Below are 18,065 nucleotides of genomic sequence, written 5' to 3'. Positions count from 1 at the left end.
TGAAATAGAGTGCTGAACCCACTCAGTCGTGCTCAGACTATTTGCGACCCCATGGAATGTAGCCCTCTAGGCACTTCTGTCCATGGAATGTTCCAGGCAATAATACTGCAGTGGGTATCCATTCTCATCTTCAGGAGAAGCTTCCCCAGGATCAAATCTGAGTCTCTCGCTTTGTAAGCTGACTCTTTACTGTGACTCTAATGAATATGAAAAAGAAAAAGAAAAAATGTGACTGCCAAAATAGGAGGGCCCGGTTCCATCCCAAGGTCGTGAAAATTGTCCACTTCATTTGCTCAGTTCTGTCCAACCGGCTTTCCTAACCGTCGCTAATTTCCATGGCATGCACAGACTCATGTCCACCGAGTCAGTGATGCTAGCTAATCCTTTTACCCAATGTCGTCCCTTTCTCCTCCTGTCTTTGATCTTTCCCGGAAACAGAAAAATCTCCTGGAAAACCCATTCACGATTATGAGACCCTTACTGACCAAAGGCCAGTCAATCTTACTGACCAATCAACCTGACCTGACCCTGAGAAATCTGTATGCAGGTCAAGAAGCAACAGTTAGAACTGGACATTGAAAACCAGGCTGGTTCCAAATCGGGAAAGGAGAACGTCAAGGCTGCATATTGTCACCCTGCTTATTTAACTTATATGCAGAGTATATCATGTGAAATGCCATGCTGGATGAAACACAGGCTGCAATCAAGATTACCAGGAGAAACATCAATCACCTCAGATATGCAGATAACACCACCCTTACGGCAGAAAGCAAAGAACTGAAGAGCCTCTTGATGAAAGTGTAAGAGGAGAGTGAAGAAAGTGGCTTAAAACTCAACATTTGGCTACCTACTTTGGCCACCTGATGCGAAGAACTTACTTCCTGGAATAAACCGTGGTGCTGGGAAGGACTAACCGTGGCAGGATAAAGGAGACGACGGAAAATGAGATGCTTAGATAGCACCGTTGACTCGAAAGGCATGAGTATGAGAAACTCTGAGAATGGGTGATAGACAGGGAAAGCTGAAGTGCTGCATGCAGTCTACGGGGTTACAAAATAGTGGGACACGACTGACAGTCAACCGAGCAGGCCAAAGCCTAACCTCATGATTTCACGAGATAAGCACACAGAAAGCTGTTAAGTATGGGAACCCCAGAAAAAAACCCTGCCTCAAAACTTTCACTCCACAAGGTCTGTTTTTGCATACCACAATGCTGGTCTTGTTTCTCTCACAAGACCTCCAAAAATTAGGTAGAACACGCCGATTTTCCTGTTCTGACCCTACCTAACCAAGTTTTATTTGTAAGACAAAGACTCAGTTTGAAAACAGGCAAGAGTGACCCTAGCCATAGTAGACGGAGCCCGTGCACACACGGATGAGGGAAACCTCACTCCTAACACAGTGAGGGCAAGGCATGTCAAGCACAAGTCCGGGTAAAGAGTTTGCAACAGATCTTTTCAGGTAAGTGGATGAAGGCTCATTCTTTGAAATACTATGTATAAAAGAAACCTACAATAAATTGAAATAGTAAATTGAAACTGTGTTGAGCGCAGTGCCTTCTGGTTATGCAAATGAATGCTGAGTCCCAACCCCAGAGATTCACGCCTCTCCCAGCACCAGCTCCCGGGAAGCCAGCTTCCAGTCACTTGTTCCCAGGCCCCTGACTCCATACTTTCTCCTCCTCGACACTGTGAGTCCGATTTCTTTTGAATAAGGATTTTCTTGACGGCTTAACGTAATAATGTATGGGCGCTGCTTTTGACGTAGAGAAGGTTCACTATAATGTCGAATGAAATAGATTGCTGAACCAACTCAGTCTGGATAGGTTCAGAGTGCCGATCCTACCCAGACTATTTGAGGAACCCTCCAGGCTCCTCAGTCCATGGAATTCTCAAGGCAAGAATACTGCAGTGGGTAGCCATTCCCTTCTCCAGGAGCAGCTTTCCCAGGATCGAACCTGGGTCTCCCTCATTGTCAGCAGACTCTTTACTGTCTCAGCCATCAGGGTATCTGTAATCAGTAAAAAAAAAAAAAAAAGTGTATGCCAATATAGGAGGACCCGGTTCCATCCCTGGGGCATGAAAATTGTGCAGTTCATTTGCTGAGTCGTATCTGATCAGCCTTCCTATCTGTCACTAACACCGGTGCTTGATCAAACTCATGTCCATTCAGTTGGTGATGCCATCTAATTGCTTTTATCAATGTTGTCCCTTTCTCCCTCTGGTTCCAATGTTTCCCGGCACCAAAATATCTCTTGAAAAACCCCATTCGGTGTTACGGGACTCTGACCAAAGATTCCCATACAAGATGGCAGAGTAGAAGGACGTACCCTCATCTTCTCCTCGGAGAACTCCAAAATTACAACTTGGTGCTGAACAGCCAAGGAGAATGTTAGATCCCACCAAGAAACAATAACCCAAGTCCAGGGAAAAGGGGAAGCCCCAGCAAGATAGTAGGAGGGGTGAAATTTCATTTCGAATCAAATCCCATACCTGCCCGTGACCCTTGGAGGGCTCAAACAAAACCTTGTATACACCAGGGCTCAGAGACCCCACAGAGACTGAGCCAGAACTGTGTTTGAGTGTCTCCTGTGGACGGACGGTGGGTCAGCAGTGGCCTGCCGCAGGGGCAGGGGCTCTGGGTGCAGGAGCCCTCCTCATGCACACCCTGTGGCATAAGCCCTCTTGGACAAGGTCGCCATTAACCCCAGCCATAGAGTCCCCGAGCAGATGAACCACAAACTGCAGAACAATTATAGCAAAGAAATTCTCACACTGTTAAGAAAGTTCTAGGACCCACAAGAGATTTACCAACCTGGAGATCTGGCAAGGGAATGGAGAACCCCCAAGGAATCTGACTGTGGAGGCCAGTGGGATTTGATTACAGAGCTTACACAGGACTGGGGAAACAGGCTCTTGGAGGGCACAAACAAAACCCGGTGTGCCCCAGGACCCGGGAGAAAGGAGCAGGGACCCCCACCCACCACAAGGGACTGACCCAGCCTTGCCCGTGAGAGTCCAGGAGTCCCTGGCAGAGGCGTGGGTCGGCAGTGTGCTGCTGCAGGGTCGGGGGCACTGTTGCAGCAGTGCCTGCCTGGGACCTTTGGAAGGAGGTGGCCATTATCTTCACTACCTCCACCTTAGTTTGGTCTCGGGTCAAACAACAGGGAGGGAAGACAGCCCTGCCCACCAACAGAAAATTGGATTAAGCATTTGCTGAGCATGGTCCCACCCATCAGAACAAGACCCAGTTTCCCCACAGTCAGTCTCTCCCAGCAGGCAGCTTCCATAAGCCTCTTATCCTTATCTGTCAGAGGGCAGACAGAATGAAAACCAGTGTCACAGAAAACTTGTCAAACTGATCACATGGCCCACAGCCTTGGCTAACTCAGTGAAACTATGAGCCATGCCGTGTTCAGTTCAGTCCAGACCCTGAGTCCTGTCAGACTCTTTGCGACCCCATGGGCTGCAGCACGCCAGGGTCCCTGGTCATCACCAACACCTGGAACTTGCTCAAACTCATGTATATCAAGGCAGTGATGCCATCCAACCATCTCATTCTCTGTTGTCCCCTTCTCCTCAAGCCTTCCATCTTTCCCAGCATCGGGGACTTTCCCAATGATTCAGTTCTCCTATTTTGGCAGTCACCTTTTTTTTTTTTTAATTGTGATTATAATCACCCTGATGGCTTAGACAGTAAACAGTCTGCTGACAAAGCAGGAGACCCAGATTCAATCCTGGGGAAGCTTCTCCTGGAGAAGGGAATGCCTACCCCCTGCAGTATTCTTGCTTGGAGAATTCCATGACCAGAGCAGCCTGGAGGGCTACAGGCCATGGGGTTGCAAATAGTCGCGGCACGACTGAGGAGGTTCGGCACTCGAATTCATTCGACATTAGGGTGAACCTTCTCTGTGTCAAAGGCAGCGCCCATGTATCATTATCTTAAGCTGTCAACAAAATCCTTATTCAAAAGAAATCAGACCCAGAGTGTGGTGGAGGAGAAAACATGGAGTCAGGGGCCTGGGAACAAGGGAATGGAAGCTGGCTTCCCAGGCGGTGGGGCGGGGAAAGGCGTGAATCTCGGGGGCGGGGACTCAGCGAATATTTGCATAACCAGCATGCACTGCACGCAATATAGACTCAATTTGCTATTTGAATTCATGGTAGATTTCTTTTAAACGTAGTATTTTGATGGAAGAACCTTCCCGCACTTAAGTGAAAAGATCTGCTGCAAACTCTTGACCCGGACTTACCCTTGACGCGAGTCATCCTCAGTGTATTAGGAGTGCTCATTCCCAAGGCGGGTCTTTTGTCTTGTGCTGATTAGGTAAGTTTGAGCTGCACAAAGAGCTGTAACACGCGCAAATTTTTGGAGGCTTTGTGTGCTAAGCAAGGCCAATATCGTTGTATGCAAAGGCAGATCTTGCAGAATGAAACTGTTGAGGCAGCATTGTTTGTCCGAGATTGTTATACTTAGAAGCTTCCTGAGCGTCTGTTTACTGCATTAAGCATGGGTCTACTCAGTTGACTGTCTCGTTGTTTTCGACTATTCTATTCTGTAACCCCCGTGGACTGCGGCACTTCGGGTTTTCTTATTCACCCATTCTCCAAACTTACTCATACTCACGATCTTCGAATCCATAGTGCTGTGTAAGACATCTCATTTTCTATCTTCTTTATTCTCCAATCTTTAGTCCTTCCTAGCACCAGGGTCTTTTCCAATAAGGCAGTTCTTTGCATCAGGTGGCCAAGGTATGGGAATGTCAGTGTCAGCATCAGTTTTTCCAAGGAATATTCAGGACTGGTTTCCTTTAGGATGGACTGGTTGGATCTCCTTGCCGTCCAAGGGGCTCTCAAGCGTCCTCTCCAAGATCACAGTCCAACAGCTTCAATTCCTCGGCCCTCGGCTTTCTTTACAGCGCAACTCTCACATCCATATATGAGTAATGGAGAAACCATGGCTTTGATTGGACGGACCTTTCTCGGCAAAGTAATATCTCTGCTTTTTAATTCGCTGTCTTGGTTGGTCATAGCTTTTCTTCCAAGGAGCAAGCGTCTTTTAATTTCATGGCTGAAGTCACCATCCTCAGGGACTGTAGAGCCCAAGACAGTAAACTCTGTCACTGTTTCCATCGTTTCCCCATCTATTTGCCATGAAGTGATGAGACCTGATGCCATGATCTTCCTTTTCTGAATGTTGAGTTTTAAGCCAACTTTGTCACTCTCCTCTTTCACTTTTATGAAGAGGTTCTTCCTTTCTCCACTTTCTGCCATAAAGGTGGTGTCATCTGCATTTCTGAGGTTATTGATGTTTCTCCCGGCAGTGTTGATTCCAGCTTGTGCCTCATCCAGTATGGCATCTCACATGATGCACTCTGCATTCAGGTTAAATAAGCAGGGTGACAATATGCAGCCTTGACGTACTCCTTTCCCGATTTGGAACCGGTCTGGGTTTCAATGTCCGGTTCTCACTGTTGCTTCTTGACCTGCCTACAGATTTCTCAGGGGGCAGATCAGGTTGATCGGCCTGTAAACTTGCTTGGTCTTTGGCCAGTATGGTTCTCATAATCGTGAATATGCTTTCCAGGAGATTTTTCTGGTGCCCGGAAAGATCAAAGATGGGAAGAGAAAAGGACGACATTGGGGACAACGATTAGATAGCACCACCGACTCGGTGGACATGAGTTTGAGCATGCCCCAGGAGTTAGTGGCGGATAGGAAAGCCAGTCGGACAGAACTGAGCAAGTGAACTGGACAGTTTTCTCAAGCCAGGGATGGAAGCGGGCCCTCCTATTTTGGCACTTTTTTTGTTTTTTGTTTTTTAATAGTGACTAGAGTCACCCTGATGGCTGAGACAGTAAACAGTCCGCTTACAAAGTGAGAGACCCAGATTTAATCCTGGGGAAGCTTCTCCCGGAGAAGGGAATGGCTACCCACTGCAGTATTCTTGCCCGGAGATCCATGGACAGAGGAGCCTGGAGGGCTACAGTCCATGGGATCACAAATTGCCTGGGCAGGACTGAGCACACATAGAACTCTATTTCATTTGACATCATAGTGAACCTTCTGTGTGTCAAATGCAACACTCGCACATCATTTTCTTAAGCTGTCAACAATATCCTTATTCGATGCAAATCAGACTGAGAATGTCAAGGAGAAGACATGGAGTCAGGGGCCTGGGGACAAGGGGCTGGAAGCGGGCTTCGCAGGAACTGGGGCAGGAAAGGCACGAATCTCAGTGGCGGGGTTCAGCGTTCATTGGCATAAACAGAATGCAATGCATGCAATGTAGTTTCTATTTATGACTTCAATTTATCATAATTTTTTTGAAAACGTTTTATTTTGAAGAATGAGCCTTTATGCTCTTAGGTGAAAAGATCTGCTGCAAACTCTTGACCTGGACTTACCCTTGGTGCTCCTCAGCCTCAGTGTGTTAGGAGTGAGCGTCACCTCATCAGTATGTTCACAGGCTCTTTGCAGTATGCTTACCCTTGTCCTTGCTTCTACTCGAACTCAGGCTTTTGTCTCACTGAGGATTCAGTTAGGTAGGCCCAAGTATGGATAAGGGAAGCTTCCAATAATTTTTGGAGGCCTTGTGAGATGAACAAGGCCAATATTGCTGTGAGGAAGAATAGAATTGGAAAAGTGGAGGGCTTTGGGCAGTTTTTCTACACCTGCAGCAGTTAAGAGTTTGATGTGTATTTATCATGTCAAATCGTGTTCTTGATTTTTTAGTCAGTAAGACTTTCACAATGCTGAATGAGATTTTTTTGGGTTTTTGATTCTGGGAAAGACTGAAGAGAGGAGGGAAAAGGGACGACATTGACTCATAGAGCACTCACCGTCTCAGTGGACATGCGTTTGAACAAGCCCCGGGAGAACTGTTTGGAGATGACTGAGCAAGGGAACTGGACAATTTTTATGACCCAGGGATGGAACCGGCCCCTCCTATATTGGTAGACAGCTTTTTAAAAAATTAGTGATTACAGTCACCGTGGTGGCTTAGACAGTGAAGAGTCTGCTTACAATGTGGGAGCCGGGGGTTCGCTCCTGGGGAAGAACCTCCCGGAGAAGGGAATGGCTACCCACTGCATTATTCTTGCCTGGAGAATTCCATGGACACAGGAGCCTGGAGGGCTACAGTCCATGGGGTCGCAAATCGTTTGGCAGGACTGTGCACTCAGGGCACTCTGTTTGATCTGACATTATAGTGAAGCTTCTCTGTGTCAAATGCAGTGCTCCTGTATCATTTTCCAAAGCTGTCAACAAAATCCTTTATTCAAAAGAAGTCAGATGCAGAGCGTTGAAGAGAAGACGTGGAGTCAGGGGCCTGGGGACAACGGACTGGAAGCGGGCTTCCTGGGAGCTGGGGTGGGAAAGGGGTGAATCTCGGCAGGGGGGTCCTCAGCGATCATTTGCATAACCAGAATGCACTGCATGCAATATGTTCAATTTATTATTTCAGTTTATCGTAGATTTCTTTTAAACGTATATTTCGAAGAATAAGCCTTCGTTCCCTTACGTTAAACGATGTGCTACAACCTCTTTATGGGGACTTACCCTTTTTTTGAACGCACACACACAATTGCACTCATCTCACACGCTAGTAAAGTAATGCTCAAAACTCTCCAAGCCAGGCTTCAGCAACACGTGAACCGTGAACTTCCAGATGTTCAAGCTGGTTTTGGAAAAGGCAGAGGAACCAGAGATCAAATTGCCAATATCCGCTGGATCATTGAAAAAGCAAGAGAGTTCCAGAAAATCATCTATTTCTGCTTTATTGACTATGCCAAAGCCTTTGATTGTGTGGACCACAATAAACTGTGGAAAATTCTGAAAGAGATGGGAATACCAGACCACCTGACCCACCTCTGGAGCCAGCTATATGCAGGTTTGGAAGCAACAGTTAGAACTGGACATGGACCAACAGACTGGTTCCAAATAGGAAAAGGAGTACGTCAAGGCTGTATATTGTCACCCTGCTTGTTTAACTTATGTGCAGAGTATATCATGAGAAACACTGGGCTGGAAGAAGCCCAAGCTGGAATCAAGATTGCCAGGAGAAATATCAATAACCTCAGATATGCAGATGACACAACCTTTATGGCAGAAAGTGAAGAGGAACTAAAAAGCCTCTTGATGAAAGTGAAAGCGGAGAGAGAAAAATTTGGCTTAAAGCTCAACATTCAACAAACTAAGATCATGGCATCTGGTCCCATCACTTCATGGGAAATAGATGGGGAAAGAGTGGAAGCAGTGTCAGACTTTATTTTTCTGGGCTCCAAAATCACTGCAGATGGTGATTGCAGCCATGAAGTTAAAAGACGCTTGGAAGGAGATTTATGACCAACCTAGACAGCATATTAAAAAGCAGAGACCTTACTTTGCCAACAAAGGTCGTTCTAGTCAAGGCTATGGTTGTTCCAGTGGTCAGGTATGGATGTGAGAGTTGGACTGTGAAGAAAGCTGAGCATCAGAGAATTGATGCCTTTGAACTGTGGTGTTGGAGAAGACCCTTGAGAGTCCCTTGGACTGCAAGGAGATCCAACCAGTCCATCCTAAAAGACATCAGCCCTGGGTGTTCCTTGGAAGGACTGATGCTGAGGCTGAAACTCCAATTCTTTGGCCACCTCATGGGAAGAGTTGACTCATTGGAAAAGACCCTGATGCTGGGAGGGATTGGGGGCAGGAAGAGAAGGGGACGACAGAGGATGAGATGGCTGGATGGCATCAACGACTCGATGGACATGGGTCTGAGTAAACTCTGGGTGTTGGTGATGGACAGGGAGGCCTGGCGTGCTGTGATTCATGGGGTCGGAAAGAGTCGGACACGACTGAGCGACTGAACTGAACTGAACTGACCCTTTTTTTTGCTTCTCATCCTCAGTGTGTTAGGAGTGAGCCCCCTCTTATGGGTACGTGCCCAGGCGCAGTGCGGTACCCATGCTCCATTTCCTGCTCCTGCTTGAACTTATACTGTTGTGTTGCGGTGGACACTAGGTCAAGTAGGCCCAAGAAAGAAATAATAGTTAGATTACCAAACAACTTTTGGAGGTCTTGTGAGACTAAACAAGACAAATATTCTTTGGTAGGAACGTGGACGTTGAAAAACAAACGATTTCGGGTGGGTTTTCAGATTCTCGAAGCTTTCTTTGTTTACCATTTCAGTTTGCGGGTTTGATCTTCAGTGAGTTCAAAGTGAAAGACGCTTAGTCGTGTCCAACTTTTTGTGATCTCATGCACAATGCAGTCCATGGAATGCTCCAGGCCATGATAGTGGAGTGGGTAGTCTCCCACTTTTGCAGGGATCTCCCTAACCCAGGGATGGAACCCAGGTCTCCCACACTGTAGGTGAATTCTCTTCCAGCCGAGATACAAGGGAAACCCAATATCCATAAAACCACAATGGGCTTTTTCAAGCGAAGACAGGATGGCCGATCAGACACAACTGAGGAAATAAATCACAGATTTTTCGCTACCCACGAACAGAACCCGGGCCTTGTATATTGGCAGACTGCTTTATTTTTTTTTCCCGTTTGCTGATTAGAGTTACCCCGATGGCTTGCTGCTGAGGCTAAGTCGCTTCAGTCGTGTCTGACTCTGTGCGACAGCATAGACGGCAGCCCACCAGGCTCTCCCGTCCCTGGGATTCTCCAGGCAAGAACACTGGAGTGGGTTGCCATTTCCTTCTCCTATGCATGAAGGTGAAAAGTGAAAGTGAAGTCACTCAGTCGTGTCCGACTCTTAGCGACCCCATGAACTGCAGCCACCCAGGATCTTCCATCCATGGGATTTCCCAGGCATCATGAGGAGTGGAGTGGGGTGCCATTGCCTTCTCCGACCCTGATGGCTTAGAGAGCCTGTTTCAATGCGGTAGACCCAGGCTCAGTTCCTGGGGAAGATTCTCCTGGAGAAGAGAATGGCTACCCTCTGCAGTATTCTTGCCTGGGGAATCCCAAGGACAGAGGAGCCAGACAGCCTCTGGTCGGACACGACTGAGCGACTTTCAGAGAGAGCGCCACCTGGGAAAAGGAGAGCTCCTTTCGGGTGATCCCACGTCCCCGTCGCAGCTGGAACTGTTTCTCGGGCTGTGCTTTGTTCTCTGTAGTCTCAGTCACTCAGTCCTGTGGGGCTGTCAGCCACCCTACGGACTGCAACCTGCCAGGCTCCTCTGTCCGTGGAATTGTCCAGGCCAGAATACTGGAGTGAGTTTCCATTCCCTTCTCCAGAGACTCTTCCTGACCCAGAGATCGAACCCGGGTCTCCTGCATTGCAGGTGAATTGTTTACCATGTGAGTCCCAATTTTTTTCCTAATCCACAGTTATTACTACTGGATTTAGTGGTAGTCAACTTTCATAGCTGCATTGTTCATAGAGGTTTGTTTTCTTTGTTCATAAACTTATGCAGGTAGGTCGTAAACTTATGCAGTAGGTGTGTTCATTCTGTTCTCCCCCTCCCACTCCAGGATGTAATATTTGTAAAAGTCCACAGGAGGTCTCAGGCTTCCCTGGTAGCTCAGCTGGTAAAGAATCCACCTTCCATGCAGGAGACCTAGGTTCGGCTCCTAGGGATCAGGAAGATCCCCTGGAGAAGAGAACAGATACCCACTCCAGTATTCTGGGCTGGAGAATTCCATGCACTGTATAGTTCATGGGAGTCATTTTAGATTCCCTCTGAGAATTGCTAATCCAAGTGCATATCTAACTTTTTATTTATGTAATGCCAATGTTTGCCTTTTCTCCAAAGACAGTGTACCAGTGCACACTCAATAGCTCTACATCAAGATTTCGCTGTTTCCCATGCCCAGCAACTCTTGTTTTCAGGCTTTTAGAATTTTTGACCGTCTGGGAGGTGTACAATCCATCATTTAAAGTATTTGCATATGATTTCGCTGTATGGAGGAGCCATCACTTCTTCCAATCAAAGTTCTGGTGTAGGGCCTGTAGATAGTTTCCAATTGTTCTATTTAATACTCAAAGCAGTGGTTGGTTGTCCAATTCCTTCCTCAGGGCAAATCTCAAGACTGAAAATGCTGGAGTAAACGTTCCACACATTGAAATTTTTCATCCATATTACCCACCTGTCACCTGGAATGATTTTACAACTTTACATTCATATCTACAGTATTTGCATACCTTTACTCCCAAACGTGTTCAAAAGTAGCTTTAAAAAAAAAACTAAATTCTGTATATACTTAATATTTTTGCTTTTTTCATTTGCTTTTTTAAAATTTATTTTTTAATTGAAGGATAATTGCCTTCAGAATTTAATTTTAAAGGCCAAATGACACAGGGCTCTCAGAAGAGCAAAACCCAGAATTGCTTTTTCCCATCCCAGTTCCCACTTCCCTGAAACAACCATTTGAAATCCTTAGTGGTTTCATCTGTTTGCTTCTAGAACTCATAATATGCTTATACTGCTCTTTTCTTCCTTTTGTTCTAAACTGCAGCAGACAGGCTAGATGCCCCCTCTGATATCAATTTGTCCTCAACCTTCAGAGGTAGCTTAGAATCCCTGAGCTTTCCAGGGTTCTGAAGCATTAAAATGTCCTTGTCCCCACTTGGCTGCTGTTACCTGCTCCCCTGTTTTGTCAGTAAGAACGTATCTCTTCTTTTTATTCCTTTACTGTCATTTCATGGGGTTTTGTGGACAGAGTAGAGATATATGGATATATTTAATCTGCCATATTCACCCTGAAATCTGAAGATACTGTAGATTTTATTATCATTATAATTATTATTATTTGGCCACACTTATAGGGTTTGCGAGGTGGTAGTTCCCCGTTCAGCAATTGAGCCTCTGCCCCTGCAGTGGAGTCCCAACCACTGGACCGTCAGGGAATTCCCGTTACTTTTAGAAAATTTAAAAAAAAAAAAAAAACACTTTGAAAATAATTGGAGTAGCATCTCTGTTAGAACGGCCTCTGCGAAAATCGATTAACACTTGGGACACGGATGGACGTTAAGAAACATGGAATCAGCTGAGCGCCCCCTACTGGAATATCTTGCCGAAAGCAGTCTGACTTTCCCTGGGGCCTCTTGGTTCAGGGCCCAGTGCTTCACAATGGTGGCGGTCCACCAAAGGAGTCGGGGAGTTTCTAAAAATCCTATGCCCAGGACTCCACCCTGGGCCAATTAAATTTTTCTCTCTGTGTGTAGGGGTTGGGCGTCAGCACTTTTAAAGCTCGTAAGTGGTTCTGGAGTGCAGAGTCACTGCTTTAGGCTAAGCAGCTCACTGGTTTAGCCCGTTTATAACAGCATGGCAATATTTGGACCGTAATCCATCCCATGTTCTTGTTGTGCAGTTACTTTTGTGTGTTGTCTAGATTCTGAGTAGTGTCTGTTTTCACGCTTTAATTTCATAAGCATGTCTTCTGTTCATCTGAGTAAGGAAGCACACAGCGGCGTTAACATAGTATTGACGTGCCACACTCATTTGGCAGAGGCATAGGATTTAGCTCAGTCCTCACAGCACATTTATACTCTGCGGGAAGTCGCCATGACAGAGTGAAAACTGTCCAGGGATGTGGTCATTTTGCTGTATCTGGATTTTTGCATTGCTGGAGTGCAGCAATGGCAGAGCATATTATGGTCTTCATGATTATTATTGTGATTATAAGGTGGATACTTGAGCCGTAGTCACCAAAACCCTCCATTATTATGAATTGATCCAATGTCTATATGGGGTCGCAAGGAGTGGGACACGACTGAGCATACGCGGATGTACTATATTAGCCACCCCCTCCCCCCGCCCCACCCCGCAAAGCCTTATTCAGAAGAGGCTTAATTCTTAGAGGTTCTGGTTAGTCTTGCTGAGTTTTAGCTTTAGCCTGCAAAAATATAGTCATTGCGGATCATGGTTATCAGAAAAGAACAAGCTGGATCAATATATATCATCACGACTGGAGGAGGGGAAAGTCCTACAAGAGATTTAGAGTAAAGGACAGTGTGGAGGGAATTCCCTGGTGGTTAGGCTTCTGTGCTTTCATTGCCAAGAGCCCGGGTTCAATCCCTGCTGGGGGAACTAAGATCCTACAAGCTGAGTGAAGACACCCCCACCAAAAACAAAGATGGTGACTTGGTTACGGTGATCTTTTATAATGAAGGACATGTTACTGAATTTGAGAAGTCTACAATGAGAGTAAAATGTGTTCTTAAAACTCAAGACTATCTCAGGGCAGTTTCAGTTCTAACAACAGGAGCTGACGGGTCCCCTATACCAGAAGAGACTTTTTAGTTTTCAGGAAAAACGGTAACATTTCAACCCTATAGAAATCAGGATGCACTGAGCAAATGCTATAAAATATTGTAGTTTAACCACTGAAATCATAAACGGCTTGATCTAAACAAATCCCTCAGTGTGAAGATCACATAACCAAAGTGATTTGTGAGAAATGCATAACTGCATGAAATTAAAGCTTCATGAATAGATAGGTCATCTGCCATGACTTACTAGTCTTCCAAGCATCTTTGGGGGCACTGTAACATGCATTTTGTAATTTTATTTTCTTCTTATCAACATAGTTGGATACTTTCATGAACTAATCATTCATTAAAATAGTCTGTCTTCTCCTAATGAAACTAGTTGACTGTATTAACTAGATCAAAGTGTCTACCACATATTTTGTGAAACTCAAAGATAATTTGTTAAAATTCAATGCACCTAATTTCAGGGTTGAAAGATGGGTATCTTTACTTTAAAATGGTGGGGAAATCTACCAGAAAGAACAACCTACCAAATAATGCACACTATAGAAGCACATGCAGAGTCCTATTTTTTAATACGTAAAGCAGTCAAGAAGGCAAATAAAACATTGCAAGTTGGATGTAATCTTAAGTTTTCTTTCAATAAACTTTAAAAATATTCTGTGAGTCATATTCATAATATTATTTTTTTAATGCTCAAAATTTTAAAAAGTATGGAACGCTTTGATGAATTTGTGTGTCATCCTTGCGCAGGGGCCATGATAATCTCTGTATCATTCGAGTTTTAGTAGATGTGCTATTGAAGCTTCTAGCACTGTAACATTATTTTGATTGTACAAAACCATCGTGGTTATAACGGGGCATCTGAAAGCACAATGTAGTACAAACACCTGCTTTATCTCCTAAACGAAAAGCTTTTTAAATTTTCGGATATGACACATTGAGTCTTGTCACTTTGTGTAAGTTAGCACTTCTGCTTATAGGAGGTTCTGCCACTGGGACGTGCGCACGGTAGCAGCGCACAGCCTCCTGAGACTGGCAAGGTCAGCTGAGGGTTTGACTTACTTGCCATCAACTGCTGTAATCACAAAATAGATGGATATTGCTCATTCTTGCGTAATATTGACTCCATGCACCTAAAATAGACTTTAAAGACTTAGTATGTTTCGATGCTCCCTTTACTGTTTAAATGATTTTTGTTATTTAGGTTTATGTGCATAAACACATCATCATCCATCCAGCCTTCACAGCCTTCAGGGTGGGCACATCACCCCTTAGATGCCGCCCGAGAACCTCAGAGAATGGTCGTGAACATGTAACATGGTTCTCAGAAAGCCTTGCCTCTGCGCTTGGTAGAGCGCACACTCTGAAGTGTGCTGTGAGAAAGATCTGATTTAGCAGGATTATTCGTTGTCCCCCTGGGAACTTGGTTCCTCTTAATTTGGGCCTGTGGGAAGGGGAGTGGGCAACGGGTGACAACTGGAGGCACCCGCAACTGGAAAGCCAGTGTCCGCTGAGGATGCTACAGGAAGAAGAAAAAGCACCAGAAAGTTCTGTTGCCCTGAGCGCAGCAGTGCATTGGTGCAGCGCCGTCAACTCCTGCGTGCTCGCTCGGTCGTGTCCGACTCTGCCACCCACGGACTGTAGCCCACCAGGCTCCTCTGCCCATGGAATTTCCCAGGCAAGAACACTGGAGTGGGTTTCCCTGCCCTCCTCCAGGGGAGCTTCCCGACCCAGAGATCAAATCCGGGTCTCCTGCCTCTCCTGCGTTACGAGCAAATTCTTTACCACTAAGCCACTGGAGAAGCTTGTGTGTGTGACCTTATTAACTTTTCTCCAAAGAATTACCCCCACACACTCTGGCCAATAATGGGGATCCCCCAAAGTGCTCAGATTCCTCAGTCACCTTATATTCTTAAACGTCCTGCCAAGATTGGGATCCAAGGTCATGGTTTAAAGCAGAAATCCCATTTCAGCCTGTTGGTGGCAAGGACACAGCAGGGAAATGGGCAGAGTCTAGGGCTTGTCTTCAGAGAAAGCGCCAGGCCCCAACGAGCATGTGTGCCTGTGCTGCTAAGGCATCAGACCTCTGAGGCTGGGCACAAAAGGCCTTGGGAACCCACGCATGAAATTTCAAACGATTCCTCAAAAAACTAAAAATAGAGTTGCCATATGATCCAGCAATCCCACTCCTGGCCACGTATCTGGACAAAAGCATAATTCTAAAAGATGCATGCTAGCTCATAGCAACACTACCTACAATAGCCAAGACATGGAAACAATTTGTGCTATAAGAAGCCTTCCTCCGCCATGTCTTCTGGGTTTCCTCTGGGGGAGTTGCTAAGCACAGCTGGCCTCCTCAGGGGCTTGGGGATGTCCTAGGTCAGTATTTGCACCTGAAAACAGACAACGTTCATTTTTCTAATAAAAAGAACTTAAGGGACAATGAGACAGGATATGCCTCCCGAGGGAAGGTCACACCATACCCTACAGACTAGCCAAAGATATTGAACTTGAGCCCATTCAGCTCTCTGGATCCAGATGACAGCAGAAGGGAATAAAGGAAACAAGGCCACGGCTGCATCACCCAAGAAGAGGACACAGCAAAGCCCAGACCCTGAAAAATGGTGTGGGTCGAATGGCCGGAATGTTTCAACAGATAAATTATAAGAATGGGACAGAAGGGAATCTGGATTCAAGGACTCAAAAGTCACACCAAGGATTTTGAAATGCGCTAGACCAAATGACGACGACCAGGGAGAGACCCTGTGTAATGAAATGATAAAGAAGCAAAAGGAAGTGATTACTGTGCAAGAGCAGTGGGTCCCCGGGACTGGGCCTGAGATGGGCATTGGGAGGGGCTGGCGAGCCCGAGTTCTTGACCTGCATGGTGGGCACAAGGGTGTTTATCTTGTAAAAATTCATTAAGGTACACTGGATTTCGTAGTAAAGATCCAAAAAGAGAAACGTACACTGTGGACAGAGAATGCTGCCTGCCATTTCAGTAAACAAGGGATGTTGAGACCATGAAGCTACCAGCCACCGCTGTCGCCCCGAGGGTGGGCCCTGAGTGGATTCAGGATGGAGAAAAATAGGATACTGCCCCCAGATAGTTAAAGTGTATATCATAGGAATGATTTCAATGGGCCCTGACTCTTGCATCTTCCCATACTAAAATCATTAACTTGAGATGTGTGTTTTTGTGATTAGCAGTAATCTTTTGATGTTCTGATGGTTGACTACGTGTTTTTTTCTCAGCAACCAACTTCCTGTATATTCTGGCTCCTCCCTGACCTCTTTTTTGCCCCACTGGGTGGCTTACAGGATCTTTGTTCCCTTAGATCCCTGAGTTCTCCAACCAGGGATTGAACCTGTGGTCCCTGCAGTGGAAGCACAGAGTCCCAACCGCTGGTCCACCAGGTAACTCCCCTGCCCCCTTAGCTTTTTGGAGCAGTCTCTGAGAACTAAGAGACTGCATCCCGGGCTCGAGACCTCTGTGAGTTTGCCAAATAAAACATAATTTGGGGGAGTTCTCTGGACGCCTAATGGTTAGGATTCTGTACTTTCACTGACAGGGCTGGGGTTTGGTCCCTGGTTGGGGACTGAGATGCCACAGTTAGGTTTGCATTTCTTTCCTCAGTCGACTACACACAACTCCATTCTGTCTCTCTCTGGAGGCAGAGTCGCACACAGAGACACATGCTAATGGGAAGGTTGTTTGGTGAGCAAGAAATCAAGAGAGTTCTCCCTGTTAAGAGGCACTAGATTTCAATGTTGGGGTTTCTCTCCTCACACGAGGGATGGCCTTGGAAATGGAGCCTTCGTTTTTGAACTTCTCATTTTTTGACCGAGATTCTCTCTTTCCCAGAGAATGGACTTGAATGGGCATTGCCAACCTGGCCTCACTGACTCCCCCTTTTCTAGGTTTCCACTCTTCTGATGAGATACAGTGCTTCTTGAGATTTGTCAGTACCTTTGATCATATTATAGGGTATGACGAGGTCTGTTAATTTACTGCCAGCAAAGACAGTGTAGTAGTGGCAGCTTGTGTGTGTGTGTGTGTGTGTGTGTGTGTGTTGTGTAAAACTAAGAGCTAGCAATGAGCACACTCAGGATGTCACACACCAGAGGTAGTTGGCTATATTAATCCGGGAGTCTGTATCACAGGGTCTAGCTACTGCAAATGTTTCTGTTAGCCACAGGTCACTCAACAGCAGAGATTTTGCTAAGTAGTGAAATGAAGGTTAGAAATGGATTTTCATGGGTGAAATTAGTAACGTGTTAGCCAGTATGATGGGTGTCAGTAATGGGCTGCTGCTGCTGCTGCTGCTAAGTCACGTCAGTCGTGTCCGACTCTGTGCGACCCCATAGACGGCAGCCCACCAGGCTCCTCTGTCCATCGGGTTCTCCAGGCAAGAATACTGGAGTGGGTTGCCATTTCCTTCTCCAACGCATGAAAGTGAAAAGTGCAAGTGAAGTCGCTCAGTCATGTCTGACTCTCAGCGACCCCATGGACTGTGGCCTACCAGGCTCCTCCGTCCATGGGATTCTCCAGGCAAGAGTATTGGAGTGGGTTGCCATTGCCTTCTCTGAGTAATGGGCTAACAGTGGTGAAATTAATAATACTTAAGACATGTGCATTGCTTACAATGTGTGAGTCTCCTCAACCTTGCATTTACAGGGTATGAGAACCTAGCCATCTGAAGCCTGTTCCCTAAGGAGTAATACTACAGGCCAAACCTCTAAATAGCCCTGTGTCCAGCTATGAATTCTGAGGGTTCCAGTTCCCTGATCCTGGCCGTAAGGCCAACAGAATCCTGCAAATTGATCTCTTAACCAGACAGATTGCTGGGAGCATCA

The 18,065-nt window shown here is 46.0% G+C and overlaps 1 non-coding gene across 1 annotated transcript; it reads right to left on the bottom strand.

Moving 5' to 3' along the window:
• Positions 1–13,912: 13,912 nt before the first annotated feature.
• On the bottom strand, positions 13,913–14,020 carry LOC122436136. The gene has a single exon (XR_006267904.1). It is a non-coding gene; the product is annotated as a U6 spliceosomal RNA (small nuclear RNA).
• Positions 14,021–18,065: the final 4,045 nt, after the last annotated feature.

Source organism: Cervus canadensis, chromosome X (assembly GCF_019320065.1).
Source record: "Cervus canadensis isolate Bull #8, Minnesota chromosome X, ASM1932006v1, whole genome shotgun sequence".
NCBI classification, from domain to species: domain Eukaryota; kingdom Metazoa; phylum Chordata; class Mammalia; order Artiodactyla; family Cervidae; genus Cervus; species Cervus canadensis.
Note: the sequence above shows the minus strand (reverse complement) of the source record. Positions and strands in the feature narration are given on the sequence as shown.